Below are 18,845 nucleotides of genomic sequence, written 5' to 3'. Positions count from 1 at the left end.
CTTGTAGAACATGTCTCATCTTAGCTGTGCACCTAGCAAGCCTGTCATGTTCTCCATGAAATATAAGCAAGGCAAAAACTAAACAGCTGTGACTTGAAATAAGCTGGTTTCTGTCCTGTTACTTTCCTTCATTTGGCTTTCGATAACCAGTAAAAGATTCATGGTAACAGCAAATACAATTCTGAAGCAGGTACAGTTGTCACGTAACTGCTGCTGATTTCCTATTTGCTGCCAGAGTTTGTGCTACTGGTTTGAAGTACATTCTGTACTTCTATGGGGGTGGGTGTTCCTACTGTTTGCAAAGCTGTTAGAAACTTAAGGAAGTGAGTGAATCAGCTTCCAAATTCTGCAGTGAACACCACAAAACCTGAATATGTATCATGCAGTAAAATAATAAGAAAACAGTATAGTTTTCAGGCCCAGTAATGATGAAGCCAGAGTTTCATAGATAGCCTCTGTGTGCACTCTCCACTGTGAAGCACATCTTCCATTCTACAGAACGACAGAGCTCCAGCCTGATTTTTCCAGCTACTCAGCTGGAACCAGGATTCCTCAAGCCTGCTCTTCTTTTCAATTCAAGGCCACACAGTAATCTGGCTTTACATGGTGTTTGGGAGAGTGTTCTCCAAGAGGTGGCTTTAAAGTTTGGTGGAGAGTGCGCTTCAGTGAGAAATTTCTTTCGTAAGAGCAGTTTTCACTTTCACACAGAATTGCTTCAGGCAGTGTTCCTGCTGATTGACTCCTATGCCACAATCAGGCATGATGCTACTTCTGCTTCTTTGCTGTGAGCTTTTAGCCTTTCCAGAAGACTGGAAAGCAACAGCCCTAATGAATGAAATATCCAACCTCTTCTCTCTTCTTTCTAGAGAAAGAGATGAACACCTGATGTGAGCTTGTTGAATAATTGCATCAGTGATTGTCTAGAGACACCTGAATTAAGTATAATCAATGAAGAGAGGGGACAACCTAAGGCACTGGTGTCCCTCTCTGAAGGTTCTTCACCAACAAGGAAAGACATCATATTGTTAAATGAGCAGGCTTGCCTATTCTTTCTGTGTAGCAGAGGTGTCATTGTAAACAAGGCATATAAATTAGACAGAGATGGTGACTATCTCTTTAATAAGTACAGATTTATTTTTGCAATAGACGGTTTTTGAACAGATCACTGTATATTACAAATTTAACCCGACTTTTCAATTTAGGTAAAAATCTAAAAATCCAGAAAAATATGTACATAATAGCAAGGAAGGGGAAAAAAAAAAAAAAAAAAAAAAAAAGGATAAAAAAAAGAATCCTCTTTAGTTAGTGTAAGTCATCATTAGTCATCATGCTTTTATTTTCATCTACATGGAGATAATCTTAAGTGTTTGGAAATATTGTGTTTGTGTACAATTTACACAATGAGTAATCCCATAGCTCAAACTATGTTTTCTTTCAACTCATTTAGCTTCATAAAGGAAGCAGGCATCTCTGAACGTCATATTGCATCAGACTGTTAGCATGGAATGAATTGGAAATGCAGCTACAGTGTTGTTTGCAGCTTTATTATTTAGAATTTGAAAAGTAGTTTCAAATGACCTCTGTAGTAGTATTCATTTGTCTTAAAAAGAATTCAACTATGAAGCCTTTTGGATGAGCAGAAAAAAAGAAAACATGAAAAGATGAAATGTCCTCTATTTCCAGGGAAAGCAGTAGTTAAGTCATCTTCTATATGAGAGTGTGTTCAGAAGCTGGTTCACAATCATCAGACTGCATATTGGCTGTTGTTTCAAGTGTGAGTGGCCTGGTATGTTTTCCATAGTGTTCATCATAAATCATCTTACAGCCATGAATTAGAATTTGTACCCAATCCAGTGTTTCTTTTTCCAAGTCAGTCTTACACTTGAAACATTAACCAGAACAATTCTTAATGTGCACGTGGGGCTTAAAAGTAGGCACACTGGAAAAGATGTTTTGTGCCATTTGCTCCACTGTTTACTGTCTTCTCTGAAATGGTAGCTCTCACATCCTAGGGGTGGGAAAAGACAAAAAGAAGACGCATGTGATACAGCTGAAGAAATCTGGGTCATAGGTGACCTCAAAATATTGCTCTAAATGGCTGGTAGAAAGCTTTGGAAATAATTTATTTAGAAATAATTCTGCTAATATGCCCTTGGCCTCCATTTTTATTTAAGCCATAATCTTCAATTTGTGGTGTAAGAATCATCTCTGTGTCAATGACTTATGGTGTAAAATATAGGTTATGTCCTAAATTGGGAATTACAGAACAGAAGAATCTTCCAGGGACTGTTAACTTGGGAGTGGGTTGTATGGAGGGTGTCCTAAGAATTGCTGTCAGGAAACGCAGTAATAGTATTACTCACCCATGGAGAGTTGAACTAATCTCTAGATCTGGTGTTACAGAGGAATTTCTCCTCAGAGAATATTGGCAAGGAGGCTAGGTGTGGAGAAGCTACATCTTTTATTTTACATTTTTTTCCTTAACCAGTGGAACGAGCATCTTCATGGCTGCACCTTGGGGAATGACAGCAATATGGCAGCTCTGCTTCATTTTCAGTTTCTCCAGCCAGGTCAGAGCTTGAAAGGACCTACAGGGCAACAGTTTTTTCCATCATCGACAGTTCTTTTTGCAAGTCATTTACATTTTCCCATGTAAAACTTCCTCGCCCTAAATGTGGACACACCTAGGAAGAGGGAGGTGTTCCTTGCAGTCACACTGAGCTAATCTGTAGTGGAAGGACATTTCTGCCATTTGCAACTAAACAAGAGGAGGGCTGTCTATAAGACATAGTATACAGGATAACGGTCTGGTTTTTAAATGCTTCTTTGCTCCAGTCTTTTGTATGTATTATTTGGAAGTGTTCTTTTTTTGGTGGGAAATCTCTTTTACTTTTTTTCTTTTTTCTTTTTTTTTTTTTTCTTGCAAAGAAAGAGGTGGGAGAGGCTTAAACTTAAACGTGCCCTAATGTACTTGCTCTGGGCTATTTTTGTAAGAACCAATAGTGTAGCTACTGCCAGTTCAGCTGTGTTTGTAGTCTCCATGTCAATCCAAAGAATTATTTTTTTGCAGCTACCAGGCATCTGGTTAGTGCAACTAGTACAGACACCAGTCTCTTCCTCCTGAGTTACTAAAGTATTCTTACAGCAATTGCCCTACTGATGGGGTGCGGAGCCTGCCATCAGTTAGTGGCAGACATTTCAGTTTCTCCTTGACAGATCCTGGGTTACCTACTGGCACACTTGATTTCTCTTCAGAGGATATAACTGTGCCTTCAGAAGATAGAACATAAACATCTGCAAAACATTTATCATCCCAATTTCTTCTTCATCTTGACATTCCCCCTCCCCCCCCGGCTGTAAGGGCATGTGAAATAGTTATGCTCTTAATTTTGTGTAATGCAAAATAAAGAACAACGCCCAAAGCATAGAGTTGACCAAGCAAAGACCTTAAATCACGGTGTTGAAATTAGGATGAGTTCTTCAAGTAGTAAACTCCTCACCAGACATACTTACAAGATCGTGTAAGGCCTCAAGTTCACGTAAGTCCCAGACTGTAGTATCTTGGTAAAGGTTGAAGTTGCTGTCTGTTATTCTTTCAAATCTCCAATATATTTGTACAGATTGTCTGCACCAACAGCCTATACACTGCATAAGCAAATGAATAATTAGCTCTAATGAATTGCTCAAAAAGAGGAGAGGTGTAGGTTAGATGTGAGGAGGAAATTCTTTACTCAGATTGTGGTGAGACACTGGCACAGGCTGCCCAGAGAAGCTGTGGGTGCCCCATCCCTGGAGGTGCTCTAGGCCAGGTTGGATGGGACCCTAGGCAGCCTCATCTAGTGGGTGAGAACCAGCCCACAGCAGGGAGTTGGAACTAGATGGACTTTAAGGCCTGTTCCAGGCCAAGCTGTTCTGATTTTATGTGGAGAAGAAGAAGAATAGTAATAATAATGGTAATAGTAGTAATAATAATGAATCTATTTTGAGGCAAATATCATAATCAGATACTTTGAAAGTGTTGCTGTGTGAGCTCAAGTTTTTTTTCTGAGGATGTCCAGCTATTATTTTGAATTTAATCTGTGTAAGCTATCTTTTATGATTAAAGCCATGTTTTTGTGAAATTATTAACTTTCTTTCCATATCAGTGGATTTCTTCTGATTTGAGAGGAGATGGGCAACTGTATTGATGACCTACTTTGAATTGGTAGGGAGTAGACCTACTCCTGTGGTTGTCATCCACATCTTGTTTTTAGATGTTTATAATCTTAATTGAAAGTTTAAAGCAAAAAAAAAAAAAAAGGAGAGTAACTTTCTAGTTTTTCTAAATAGGGTTTTATTACTGTATCAGGGATTTAATGCATTATTTGTAGGGTTTTATGTTTCAGATATATGGAAAGTAGCTCTTAATGTTTAGCAAAATGTAGCAGGTATGTGCATGTATGGCTGAGCAGACAATCTGTCCGTACGCAGATTACTCTTTGTCAGTCACTCAGTAGGAAAGAGATCTTTAGTGATTTAGTTATTCCTCCAACCTTTCAAAATACAGCTGATTTTAGATTTTTTTCTAGTTAAAATTGCTTTTCTCTCATGTTGTCTGGGTATGTAACTTCTGAAAGGTACAGTATATGTTACTATGTAGACTTGATACAATTCCTTTGAGGACTAATTTCTATCTGCAGAGAAAAAGGAAAACACATTTCAAAATCAAACAGGAGTCAAATTTCAAACCTAGAAGGCTGTACAGCCCTATGTGAGGGGTAGACATATTACAGAAAATTTAATTTATCTCACTAACCAGCAGAACAAACACAATTCATATAAATTCTTCTGGCATGTGATGAACAAAGTTTTTCCTCTTAGTTGTCATTTTAATACCAAATTTCATCACCAGGTCTCACTGGGAGTAAGCTCATTTCAATATATATATATTTAGAATAAGTTCTATTGTTATATCATGTGTCTTGATGTAATAATGTTTATATATATTTTATGAACCTGAGTGGTTTAACAGTTGACTGAGTATTACTCGTGTGATTTAAGAACTACAATCCAAAGGGAACATTGTGAGCATTGTATGCCTTACTAAGAAGACTAAATCATACCTGAGTTTATTCATCACAAAACTATAGAAATCAGAGAAGAAAACTGTTTAAGCTTGTATTTTTGATATTCCTAAGAAGTATCTATCTTTCAGGCTTTGGAAAACGGAGAGAAGCTTGGATTTTCTAATGGTATTTTTTTTAATGCATAAACATTTGTATTAATATTTAGCATGCATTTCCATTATCATATCGTTACCATACAAAGTTAAATAGATTAAGAACTGGTTAACAAGTAAACCTCAAATAGTTGTTAGTAGTGGGAAATCATGACTGATTATAAATGTTTAGATAATGAATGCATAAATCTAACTACAGAGCTATTAATATTAAATATTTTCACTGGGCATCCAAAATAACTGGAGAATTATTGCTGCAAAAGGGACATCAGTCCTGGACTACAGGACATAAACATAAAAACACACTAAATGGAAATCAGATAGACAAGTTGCACAATATAGCCCTACATTCAGAGGGTAATTTATAGTTCAGTCCATGTAGCTCAAAGGAAAAATGAAAACTTCAGAGCTGATTGGATTGCCATATATAGGCTCTTCCTGAGGAGAGAATACAATGTGCAAATAAGGATATTTTTCCAATTGGAAAAAGTGTAGTGAAAACTAGACTCTGGAAGCTAAGGTTTTTTAAATCCAGATTCGAGAACAACAGCTGAGAGAAACTGCTGGTGAAGTCTCTGGTGTATCCAAATCAAGATGCGGTGTCTTTTCAGAAGATTCCTTTAGCCTAACACAAAAGCCTCTATCCAAGTACACATTACTGAGTTTGGTCCAGCAGAAATGGGATGGAATTCAGTGGCCTGTGATATACAAGCTGTCCTTCCCAACCATAAATTCCATGAGTCTTTGACATTTGTGAAAATAAACAGTGAAATCTCAGTAGAATCGGTGCCAGTGTTTCACTCAGTTTTCTCTTCTGAGAGAATGATGAATCTTCATATTGCCTGTTGCTGCAAACTGATGCTCTCAGTGGAGCTTTAATGAATTAATACTAAGACTAGTCCATGTCTGGCATAAATGGCATCCACTTTGCTTCTAATTGGCTTAAAACTTTGCAATCAAAGTGACCATCTTCCCATTTCAGATTCTGAACCTTTGTTCTCCCTTCAGCAAATCTGCTGCATAATGGAAAAAGCAAACTTAAATATTTGCCAAACCAAACCTTTTGATTGCACAGTTGATATTCACTGTAGAAGATTATGATATATTCCATAATAAAGGAGAGTCCTGAGGAAGAAGGAAAGGTGCAATGTAGACAGCTGGCAAGGACAGTCGTTCACCACTCTGTTGCCCAAATGCTTCCAGCTGCATACTGCTCTAATCTCAGTGGTGCAAATCTATCCTGCATGCTCTGCTCTTGGTCAGAGCTCAGCCTGCCTATTGGTGTCAATGAGTTTTCCTTCTGGAAGGTGAGGCTGGGTCTGCTGGGGAGATCTGCCCTGGAAACCATGTACTGATATATATATATATATATATATATATATTTGTTTTTTAGTTAAAAATCTTGACATGTTTTTAAGTAACGCATGCAAGACAACCTTGCGGGTTTTTTTTAAGAATTTGCTTGCACATCTTCTTGCTTTTATGCAAATGTTTCCGTTTCTTTTTCTTTTTTACCAAAAAAAAAAAAAAAAAAAAACCCACCAACAAAAACACCTCTTTGAGTATTTCATTTTTCTGTTGCCTTTGTTTCTTCTTTGAGCTGCAGTCATGCACTTTGCCCCAGACAGGGCTCTGAAACAAAAGACTAAATGAATCCTTATTTCTAGTTTCAGCTTGCAGCCACTACTTCAGGTAGATTATATTTCTAAATTTTGGGTGTGAGATACACGAACTCAAATGACACATCACAGCAGATACTAGAGCAAATGCTACAAGATTTTTTTAATTAGCATTCTGTTCTTTGAACTGCCACATCATTAAAAAAGGAAAAAAAATAGTGTTAATTTAAATACAAATAATATGGTATATGGTTGCTCTTTATGGTGGTATTTCAAAGGATAGGTGTTTTCTTCTTTGATTTCTTCATTAGATTTCTGCATCAGTTCAGTGAGGTTTCAAGAGAGATGCCTGAATTCACGTATTTTTCTTGTTTTTATTTTTATTCATGTCTCACAATATGAATGAAAGGATATATACAAAAGAGATTTTCTGCCCTATCACACTGTGCAATTTGTACTGGACTGAAAATTGAACTAAATCCTCTGGGCATGAAGTAAGAACAAACAGCTCATTCCCTTCTGCTCCTCTAAACCACATGAACTTCAATATTAATGAAACTTTCATGAATCACACATAACATATACTGCCCCTTTGTGCTGGAAAATGCCAGGCTTGCTGCTGCACAGCCAGGATAATAGGAAGCAGAGTCATAAAACAGTAATTAATACACTTCTGAACTAAGCTATTTTATTGTGTAGATGCTAATTAAGAGTGATAGATACCAGTGATTGAGTGGCACATAACACATTTGGTCAGCATAAGTGAAAGGTCAGTTATCATTTTGACTACTTTAAGTGAAAATGTTTTCTCTTATGTCAGTGATTTCAGAAACCACAAACGTCAAAGTGAAATGCTTTGTGCATTCTCCTTCTAGAATGTAGATTTTTGGTGACATGACAGGCGAGGAGTAATAGAAAACATTTAATTTGCTATGGGGTTTCTGACAAAACAATCCGGGGAAAAATTAAAAGAATATGTAAATATTAACTGTTAGTGTTCACTAACCTTCACTTTAGGGTGGTTCTCTGAGACACTGGAGGAGGGGACGGCGCTCTGAATGGTTCAGCCTCTCCTGCCTGAAAATGATTCAATCAGACGGGACACTTCAAAGTTCTGTTCTGAAAAATCTCATCCACGTGATCAAAACATTCCTTAATGTTTTTAGAGTATTTCTAAGCTATTCATTTTCAGGAGAGTGGGAAAGGGTAGTCTTAACTCCCAAACTGGGGATGAATTCAGACATACGGCTTTATCCAAAGAAGAGACAAGGGAGAGAGGGAGCTCGCTCTGGCAGTAGGAATGTGAGACATCTCACAGATGCTCTCACCAGTGCTACATGTTTAACTTCACTTGTCATCTCTGTGCTCTTCATAGCTTAGACACCTTCCATTTTTCTTTAATACTGTACAACCATGATTAAAGTCGATAGAAAAAAATCCTGTCCTGAGGCTCTTAAGACCCTTAAATACTTGAAAGAGTACATGCCTAGGCAAAGACCCTGTGAAGAGAATGACTTTTTTTAAGAAGTCAAGATGACTTTTAAAATTTTGCATTATTAAAAGATCATTTGGTATTTTGATCTCATATATTATATAATCCCTCCTTAGGGATCAGCTGCTGCAGTTAAAATTGAAGAGGAGAGGGATAAAAAGGAAGGGACCAAAAAGATCTTCAATTCAGTTTGATGATGATTTTTGGCAGTATCCAAAACAGAGGACTTCGAGCTGGGGACAGTGTAACAATTGATTATTTAAAAAACACTTCCTTAAATCAACTATGATATGCTGTTATACCTCCTACACGTCCTGTGGCACTATCAGAAAAAAGTGATACTGTATTAAAAGTAAAAAATAAAAAATAACATACTTGATAATGTAGCAACAAAGACGCAGGGTGGAAAATACCAGTTCATGGCTTTAGATAAGTAGTAGAGGGCTTTAAAGAATAGCATCTCTTTGCTCAGGATGTCACTACCTGGCAGTATTTCTTTTGAAGTCTCTGTGTTTGAGTGAATGGTTTTAGCGTGCATTGGGGTGGATGACTGAGTGATTTCTTATAAAAATGGGTAATGATGATCAGTACAGCAAAAGCAGAGAAAGAAATAAAAGAGAAAGCAAGAACAGTAACAAAGTCAAAGGTCTTATGTAGTAGTCAATGAGGGACCGGAAAAAATGTGCGCAAATCAGAGAGTAGGCTGCTAAGTGAAAAGAGACAACTGATTCAGCTCCAGATCTGTGCTGGCGTAACTGCTGTCTGAACATACCCGTTTCTGAAGAAGTCCCTTGACCTTGCTAAAAATTAGGACTAAAAAAGAATGACTAATGCTTTTCCAGGCTTTCAGTTCTTGAAAGATGCTAGTAACTGGGCAGGAAAGCAGACACGCAAGGCAGTCCGTGGCCTTGCAAGGAGGCAGGCAAGGCATTGCTCCCACAGCTCACTGGTATGCTTTGGATGAGAAACAGTGATATGATTATGGCTTGTGTACACAACAGGGAAGATTGTAACTAGCAGCTTATGTTTTAGCATAATGCTAACTTACTTGGGCAGCTCTGGGCACACTCCTCAGAAGCCACTAATGACGCTGTAGTTGTGTAACTTGAACAGTCTCTGTTCTTGCTCAGGCTGCCAAGAATACTGCAACCCTAAAAGCCTCTTATGCAACTGCAAGTGAGAAACTTGGGCCACTGCAGACAGTCTCATCCTGACAATTGGATTTTTGTCCAGTCTGGCTTTTCAGCTCATTTTTTATGTTAGCAGCCCTATGGTTTTTCTATATAGGTTTCTTCAGTATAACAAGATCATAAGTTCTGCCAGGAAACCAGGCACAGTGTACTACAGTACAGTACTACTTCTCTAATCCAGCTTTCGTTTATCTGTTCCTTTCCCTGTAATTAGGCTGCTGACGATTTTCCAGGAGGTCTGAGATGTACCACAAAATCATGATGAAGCTAGGTGTGCTTTGGAGAAAAGAAGCTTTTCTGTGCAGTTTAGTCCTGTAACAGGAGCAGCCCTTGGCTGGAAGAGACGTCCTGTGTTCTAGGTTCAGCCCTGCACAATCATAGGTGCCACATTGTCCTTTTAATTATGAGAACAAGTTCTTTTAAAATACATTTAAATCTTCATTATTATTATTTATTATTTTCTTTTTTTACCCATCTATTCTTGTGGAAAGACTGTTCAGAAATGTGCTTGTTATAAACCAGCTTCTCACTTCTGTCCTCAGTTTGTGCCTGGCCACAGCTGATGAGAGACCAGACAAATTGCATCATTAATTGTTTATTCTCGTTTGTGCTAGAGCCTGCCATTTACGTTAGTGTCATCTTAGTAAACTTCAGACACAGAAGCTCTTGACGTTAAAAGACTAAGAAGTATATGTGGGACATGGAATTTGTGTGGAAGGAAGCCTCTCCGTATCCAAGAGACACTCTTAAGTGTTTTTTTGTCTTTTTTTTTTTTTCCTGCGTGCTGATTTTGCTCATTTTCAGTAGTTTGATAACCCTTCTCTATTCTTGAGGTGACTCTCTTACCAGCAGAGGAAGACATTTGTACATGATACCTTACCTGCAGGCAAGATAAACACATCATGGCCTTTACTGATGGTAAACGTTTCAGTGTGCTTTGCGGACTTCTGCTGAGCCTATCTAGGAGACAGTCAGAGAGCTCTTGAAGCACAGGGAGCTCTGCTAATGACAATTTGGAGATCTTCACATGGCTGAGGAACTTTCAGGTGAAAGCCAGAGCTGTTTTCAGGGTTAATGGCTGCAAAGCAGGGGTAATGTTTTGAAATCAGGCACCTAAGGACAAACTAAATCCCATTTTAGATGCCTAAAACCTTTGTTGGACCTGGACCAAATGCTCTATTTTTATGTTTGGAGAAATGTTGAGCAGCCTGAAAGTGCTTCTGAATTTGACATGCAAATTCATGCTTACTTCATCAGAATGAAAAAATAATAATCTTATGCATAAAGAAGTGTTAAAAGACATTCAGATTGAGATCTAAGCATACAAAATCAAGGAAATCCTGAGGTAGGATTATTCTATTAATCTTTCTGTCCTCCTCCACCAAATCAAACTCCCTTTGTCCTAATGTTGTTTGTTCTAGCAAATGTGGTTGTCTGTGTGCCTGTCACCGGGATAGCATTTATTATCCCCATGTGGAACAGTTTATTATAATGTAACTGATACAAACAGTGAAAAAAACAGCGTCTTCGGGATCTTTCTTGGCCCACAGAGCCTGATTTGTTAACCTTCTGAGCCTGCTGTGAACCTGGCCTGGTGTTCAGTAATGAGTATAGGCCTGGAGGCTGTGGGTGGCTGTAGTTCTGCCACTCACTACAATCTTTTATTTTGCTTTTCTGGAACACATATTATTTTAGTTGGGATATTTTGGGGCAGTTGTATTTTTTTTAATGTAGTACAATATTGTAAAAACACCTCAAACCTTGGTTGATGCTCTCAGCATCCCAAAATAGTATTATAAATAGACACTGTAATACTGTACTTATTTTTCTATTATTTACCTAACAAGCCACCCGTGGTGTGTAAATTCCATCAAACAATGTCTGCGTTGTGAAAAAGAATTACCATTGGTGTCTGTTTTAAAAGTTATTCCATTTGCTTCGTGGGACTATATATACATTTAAGAACAGCCAACCAAATTAGGATATGATGAAGTAATGCTTTTTTAGTGCTGCTTTGCTTCCTTTTCCACACTACTCTTTCTCTCTGAATTAAAAGTTCATGGAAAGATGAAGGGCTTTGTCCTGAGCAGGAATTTGGCCCTACTGAACCCTGATTGCTTTTGCTCAGCATTTTGTTGTAGAGAAGGGAACTTCTCCATGTGGGGCAGGGAAAGGATGATAAATCATAGTTAAGTTAACATCTTTCACTTTGTCACACATTTGAGCACCCTCTGGATATTTGATGTGCATGTATAAGTTGGTATTGTGAAGCCAATTCCCAAAAAATTGAAGTATGCTGAAGAATCTTTCTCCTTCCATGAGTACCGACAGGTGGGCATCTGAGCAACTGTTACTTAAACAGATAATAAATATTTTAATTTATGGCCTGTGACTTTCAAAATGAAACATATGGAAGCAGCTGATGTTTTTAATTTTATATCCATTGTAATATTTTAACTTCAGAAACTTTTTTTTTATGAGTATCAACTGTGTACCTATGTTGCCTTTTATGAGGGCTGCTCTGAAAGTAGTGCCTTCTGCTTTATGATGTTGGCCCTCAATGTCAAAGGCAGATGGTGGTGGTGTGGCAGTGGAGGTTGAAACTTCCCACCAATATTCCATTACATGTTGTTGCCATGTGACAGACGGCAGCAGGGGGGCACTCTTGACAGAATAGCGTCTGATAGGGGAGTGAGTTATGAGGTAAAGGTGTGTTACTGAATTCTGCCATGCAGAAAAAATGGCACCTGATGACATTCATCAATGTTTGCTGAACACTAATGGAGACCAAACAATAGACGTGAGCACAGTGAGGCAGTGGGTGGTGTGTTTCAGCAGTGGTGACAGCAACAGTGTTTCACTTCCACTAGGGCAGATTTTGATGAATGTGGCACGCAGGGTCTTGTTCATTGGCTGGTAAAAAAGCACTGCTAATGGTGATGACTATGCTGAAAACCAGTGTTCTGTAGCTGAGAATTTGTTCTACCGAATAGTGTTATTGTGCTTTTTGTGGCTGTTACGGTTTCCATGGAAATAAATAAGAGGCATTACTTCTGGAGCAACTTATGTACTAGGTTCAGAAGAACTAAATATAACACTCAGATTTCCAAGAACTCATAAAAACTCCTCCTTTTGTGCAGAAGAAGCATTTTCACTGTGTCTAAAAGCACAAATGTTTTACTTGTGGTTTTGCATGTAATGAGAACTATTGCTACTCTGCGCACGGCTGCTAGGTCTGTGCATGGTAATGCTGCAGTATAGATCTCCAGTGATAAGTATTTCCCATGCTTTTTAGGCAGAATTAAGGGATCGCTTGCACAGCACACTGAGAGATGGAATCTACAGAAATGTGCAGTTTTCAGTGGAGAAAATTCCCTGTTGATCTGCTCAAGAATTTAACTGGATCAGTAGAAGAAATATTTTAATTTGCAAATGATTCAAATCATTGCAGTGGCATTTTTAAATGAAGTGTGTGTTCCCTGCCCTCTTAGCAGAGCACTCCAGGAGGCAGATTATATATATATATACATAAAACATGTTTCAGGAGTGCTCCACACTTGAGCAACAGAGAGTATATGTTCAAAAATGATAGTTTGCTGAAAGCAAAAGAGGCCTGAGTCCCACCTTCTGTATTGCCTCAGACAGGCTTGTGCACAGTAGCCGGATTTGCTGAAGCAATGTGTATTTACAAATACAGAAAAAGAAATATGAAAGCTCGGTTTTAATGGCGGGTAGCTTATGCAAGTCTCTTAGTGCCATTGGGTTCATGCAGTCAGAACGACTGTCCTAACGTAATAGGTGGAGACTCAGAGCGATTATATATATTCTCAAATTTGTGTTTATCTTTTAGTTAGCGGTTTGGGCTGCTAAATTTTGGCCCTGGGGTTAAACCCAGAGGTTTTCAAATGAAGAAATCTATGGCTAAAATATGTTTGGTGGGAGGGAATAATATAATTACACATAGCTTTTTTGATAAACAGCCTAAATTATGCTTCAAAGGACAGATGTGGCTTTAATAATCTGAACCATTTGCATTTTCAGATTAAACTCTGCTTGATTGCATTGTACTTGATATGTATACTTAGATCTATATGTTAAACGTTATACTTTGATATAGAGCATATTGTTTGACTTTGTTCTTATGATCTGACAAGCTTCATTATATAATAAACTAGTTTAAATAAATCTTAAAGACATAAAAGTGTTCTTGACAGTAAGAAAAAAATTTAAAGCACACAAATGATATATCGGTTAGATGTTCCAGAGAGAGTCAAAGCTTTTTTCATTCAGATCTTTGAACATGTGTTTTGAATAAAGCTGTAAGGCATTTTCCAGTAACCAGTGTTGTATTACAAAAATGAGTAAAGTAAAACAAAAGGAAAACATGTTTCAACATTTTATTCAGTATTGTCACACATTGTTGCACATTTCCAGCTGGAAGTAAATGTGACATTTGTAATGCTAATTTTTCAAACCTAACCTTTTATAATATATAAAATATTACTTGGGATGGTGTGCCCTTGTGAAAAGAGCAGGAGTAATGAAGTACTCGATCAGGGTTCAATTGGATTCCTAATGGCTTGAGTGCAATTATACTGCCAGTTTGTTGCAATCAATCAAAACCATTTCTGAATTGTTCTCCTAAACTGTATCTAGTGGTAACTGCTGATAAGCAGGTTACAGAGCACTTGACCTGATACAGTGGCAGTGTGTGCTTCGTACAAAAAAAAAAAAAAAAAACAACAAATGCTGTTAATGCCACTCTGCTTGTCTCGTGGGAGAAAATAAATGTAGAGGTTTGTTAATACAGAATTACACTGTAGCCTTGTTCCATGTTATGTGTGATATATGAATGTGAAAATCAGGATCGTGCATGAGGACATAGGAAAGATGCTGTACATAAAGTTGTTGCACGTGTGACAAACTGACAGTGTCCCTCAGCTTGGGGAGGAGGAGCAGGAGGGAAGGGACATATGCAAACAATTTGGATATTAAAAAATCCCAAATTAAAAAAGAAAAGAGATGAAAAAATCTTATAATTAAGCTATAACAGAATTTATAGAAAGATGGATATAATTTATTTTGGTTTTATTTGTCCAAGGCCATAACATATTAGCCTGGAAATTTAATTTAAAACATCCCACATGCAGTGTCAGTAATGGGACATTTATGCTAATGGGACTTATTCCCCCTACTGCAGGACTGGAAAAACGTACTTTAACATATCTTTGCAAGGCATTCCTCTAAAAGTTAAAAGCTAATTAAATAGTTTTTACTGTAACTGTAAAGTATTTTACAACTGAGCACTGTTAATCCATGTGAGTAATGAGATAATGTGGCACCTGAAGATGAGCGCTTTGGGGCTGGAGAGATCAGGATCAGCAGCCTCCTGATTCCCAGGAGTGTGGGCATCTCCTCACTTGCTGTTACCTAAATCATACTGCACCCAAGCAGTTTTGCTATGAGCGTGGCAGTAGAAATGTATTTAGTCATCAGCAATAGTAATTCCATTCAAAGAGGAGCCGCTTGCTTCTTGAGCAATGCTTTTGCTGAACACATATCTTTTTGCTGTAATGCAAAATCATTAAGGATTCAGTATGTATCTGTACCTCCTAAACACTTAACCAATTAGCCCCATATAATTTTGGTGCTTAAGATGTTGATTTCCTTAACATTTAACCCTCATGTCTATTTCAAATTCCTGACTTGGCAGGTGTATAACTCAAGTTGTTGGGTTTTTTTGTTTTATTTAGATTTTTTTTTTTTTTTTGAGACTAAAACAAGTACATTTTCACTGCATGACAAAAAAAAAATGCATCTAGAAAAGGAAAATAGAAAGAAGTTTAAAGTAAAATTTGGGTAAGGGCAAAACATATTTCCAGATGGTCTCTCTTATATTGTACTGCTTTATATACAGGGCCATCTGCAACTCTTTAGTTAATTTCCACTGGTCTAATTCTGTACTTGCATGTATGTATCTAGAATAGATTTGACCAAAATATGGGGCTTTTATGTACTCTTTGTGGGATATTTTCAGAGTAATAAATAGCAGAGCTTGGCTGCTCTGCCTTTTGTGTAGATAGAGAATGCCAAAGGGTAGGAAATGGCCTGCTCTTCTCTTAGATCTTAGCAAGTCTTTGGAGGCTCCTCAACTCAAAGGAGCGTTAGCAGACTTAGTTCAATGTGTATGGATGCAGTGGGAAGCTCTTCATGCTCTTTTTAGCATTTCCACAGTATTTCTTAGATACAGTTTTAATATTGCTATTTTAGAACACATTCACTTGCTGCATTTAATAATACATCTGATTGTTCTTTTCCCAAAGGTAGACATTTACAGCTTTCAGGATAATGGTGGGAAATTTTTGTTCAGATACATTGATGTAATGGCAACAGTATTCTCTTTAGATTAGAGATGTTAGTTTTCAAAAGACTTGGAATTGCAGAGTGGGTTTTGATTGTTTTTAATTGATCGTGTTGAAGGAAAAAAAAAAAAGGAGAAAACCTGTTAGAGGAAAAACCTGAAAACAGCAACTTGGCAACTTGTCTGAAGTGTTTGTCACTCACTTTTTATTTCAGAATGTCTCCTGCCCATCTTAAGTGGTTTTAATAGATGGTAAGGTGCAAAACAATTAAGAAATATATCAAAGTAATCCGATGTAATCTGTTGCACTTCAAGTATACATTGTTTCATGCATGTGGGAACAGGTTCAATATTTCTATGCTTAAGGTATATAGAGCAGTGTTAGTTCTGAAACCTTATATATTCAGATACTGATGTCTAAATTTTATTTGTTATAAATTTACTTCACTATTTTTTTAAGTGGCTTATGTTCTTAAATTGAAGTTATATGATTCTTTCTTCTGGGCTTTAGACATGCGAAGAAATAGGAGATACCATTTCTCTTTGTCTCTGGCTCCATTTTTCTTCTTATTCTGAGACTAACATTTAGAAGAACAATAACACTGCAGTTGTCTGTGTCTCCTTGTAGATCTTTCATGAGGGCTGTTTTCAGGCAGTGAAAACCACAGAGCATATGGATCAAAAACAATGTGATTCAGGTGATGAAAGCGATTATTTCTTGGTGCCTGTCTTGATTTTTCTTTGAGTTTGTGCTGAAAGGTTGAGGTTGAAGTCAGATGGTAGTTTTCCAAGTTCTTGGAATGGCTTAACTATCCTCGTGTTCTCTGGAAAGTTAGTTGAATCTGTTTTCATACCAGTTTCAGATTGAGATTTTCATCTTTGTTGCTAGGAATTGCTGCAAAATCCAACCTGTTCTTTACATGAAAGCAATGAATTTCAAGTGTTGCTCTGGTTTGGTCACTTGAAATGATGCGGCTTTCCTAACTACCTAAGTCTGGCACTAGCTTATATCAGATATTGCTCTTATAAGTGGATGTTTATTAAGTACATTTCGGTTTACAGTTAACACTACTTGTCAGAAATCCCAGTGCCTGTGTCTGGAAAGCAGTTCTGAGCTGCCTGTGGACCCCAAGTAAATGCTGTCCATGGAACATATCTATTCCAACTGTTGGGCCACCTCAGCATTCCCAAGCTACTCTGCAAAGAGTGAGACCATCTAGGACATTTTTCTGGCTTCCAGAAGAGAGCAGGTGTTGGAGTTTATGTTCCAGCTGTGTAAATTAACTGTGGGTATCTGCTTGGATAGTTGTTTGTATGATCTTCCTTGGTGTAATGTTTGGGCACCTACATGACGCGAAGCAAAGAGGCAGGGCACTCATGCAGCCCTGGGGCAATGATGTTGCTGTTGGCTGCTGCTGAATTGATTTTACCAGGAAGTCAATGGCCGTGCCAACATGTTTCTCTTTTTCGTCTTCAGTGTCGTGTTTTTCATATCTTTTTCTCCTTACCTCTCAAAGGACATAAATAAACATCTGAGTTGGCTGCGGCCCTGTAACAACTTTCTCTCAAAGTGACAGGCAAAATAAATGGCGAAACGATACTCTTTAGAATTATTCGTCTCAGACGGACTGCTAAAAATTCACCAACATGTAATCATAGATACTGGAAATAGAAGGGTAAACTTCATTTCCAAATGAAAAGTTCACTCTCGTTCTTTCCGAGTCTCATCTAGTCGATTGTCTTAAAGTCATCCGTGTGCTGAGAGTCTCTGACCACCAGTTGAATGTAACTCTCAGTCTCTTGTAGGACCTCTTAGGTCAGGATTTCATAGTTTTGGCTAGCAGGACATCAAATCTAGTCTGCACATCTTTCTGTGATTAATGACCCTGTAAATGCCTGTGAGTGTGAAGTGCATAGCACACAGCTCTTACCAGTGGGGAAATTTTATAGGGAAGTAAAACCCCAAAGAAGACACCATCCTGCTGATGGGATGGGATATGTAAAGAGCTACGTTGTGGATATGGATTTATATTATTTTACCTTTTAAGAAAATAATTGTATTTAATTACTGTAATATTTTCCAGAAATTTCCTTTTTCTTCGGGAAACTATTTTCTATCTGCTTAGCAGTCGAAACACAGAAGTGAGTCACTGATTTTCAGATTCTTAGTGTACCTATCTAGTACATGTTTAAAACACATCTATTATTTAATTGAAAAATACATAAGTAATAAACTTTTACAGCATTTATACTGTAATGTGGATGATAAAAAGCAGTGTTCTGTAGGTTCATTGTGTTCCTTGGCGCCCAAAAATTCACTTATTAAATCCTCAAGTGGACCTAGGAGTAGTTGTGACAACTGGCAGTATTAACACAATAGCTTGCAGAAGATGAATTACTAAATGATTGCAGCTCCCACAGTTGTGATCACAGTCTGAGTAGGGACTATAGATGTATATAATTGGGCTTAGAGAATAACTGACAGCTTAAAGTCATAAATGCCAGACAACAAGAAAAATGTGATGAGATTTCAGCATCTCTCAGATAAGTAAGAGACGTGTTTCTGCAGGACTGTTACATTATTGAAAAGCCTAAGTTCACATTGAAAGTATATATTTAAAAGGCATGAAAATGAATACCTAAAAAAAAAAGGGTAATACTACTGTTATTACCCAATTTGAAGATTAAAACAGAGCCAATTTAAGAGCATGGAGAGAGTTTGGAATATAGTCTGATTCTTTATGTATTGCAATATAGATAATCAGTTTATCATGTTTGGTTTTTTCTTCAAGAAAATTGTATTAATAGAGCTGCCTTGAAAGTAAAAGTAATTGAGAACAGCGTTATAGCAGTATTTTAACTGCTGATGAAAGAACCAGTGGTTAGAATTCTCTTGTGGAATTAAATATGTCAAAACAACTTCGACACAGTGGAGCAAATATTGTGTAAAAGCCAAAAACATTGA

At 37.5% G+C, this 18,845-nt stretch overlaps 1 protein-coding gene and 1 long non-coding RNA gene across 17 annotated transcripts in view; one reads left to right on the top strand and one right to left on the bottom strand.

The window, feature by feature from the left end:
• TRPS1 (transcriptional repressor GATA binding 1) overlaps nucleotides 1–18,845 on the top strand; it is a 210,739-nt gene that overhangs the window by 154,185 nt on the left and 37,709 nt on the right. The window lies entirely within an intron of this gene.
• The window catches only part of LOC124418215, a 26,879-nt gene continuing 15,915 nt past the window's right edge, over nucleotides 7,882–18,845 (bottom strand). Inside the window, exon 3 of the long non-coding RNA XR_006936961.1 lies at nucleotides 7,882–7,914. This is a non-coding gene — a long non-coding RNA (uncharacterized LOC124418215). The remainder of the gene's footprint in view (nucleotides 7,915–18,845) is intronic.

This window comes from Gallus gallus, chromosome 2, assembly GCF_016699485.2.
Source record: "Gallus gallus isolate bGalGal1 chromosome 2, bGalGal1.mat.broiler.GRCg7b, whole genome shotgun sequence".
Taxonomy (NCBI): Eukaryota; Metazoa; Chordata; class Aves; order Galliformes; family Phasianidae; genus Gallus; species Gallus gallus.
The sequence above is the reverse complement of the archived record's forward strand: the minus strand, read 5'-3'. Positions and strand labels throughout refer to the sequence as shown.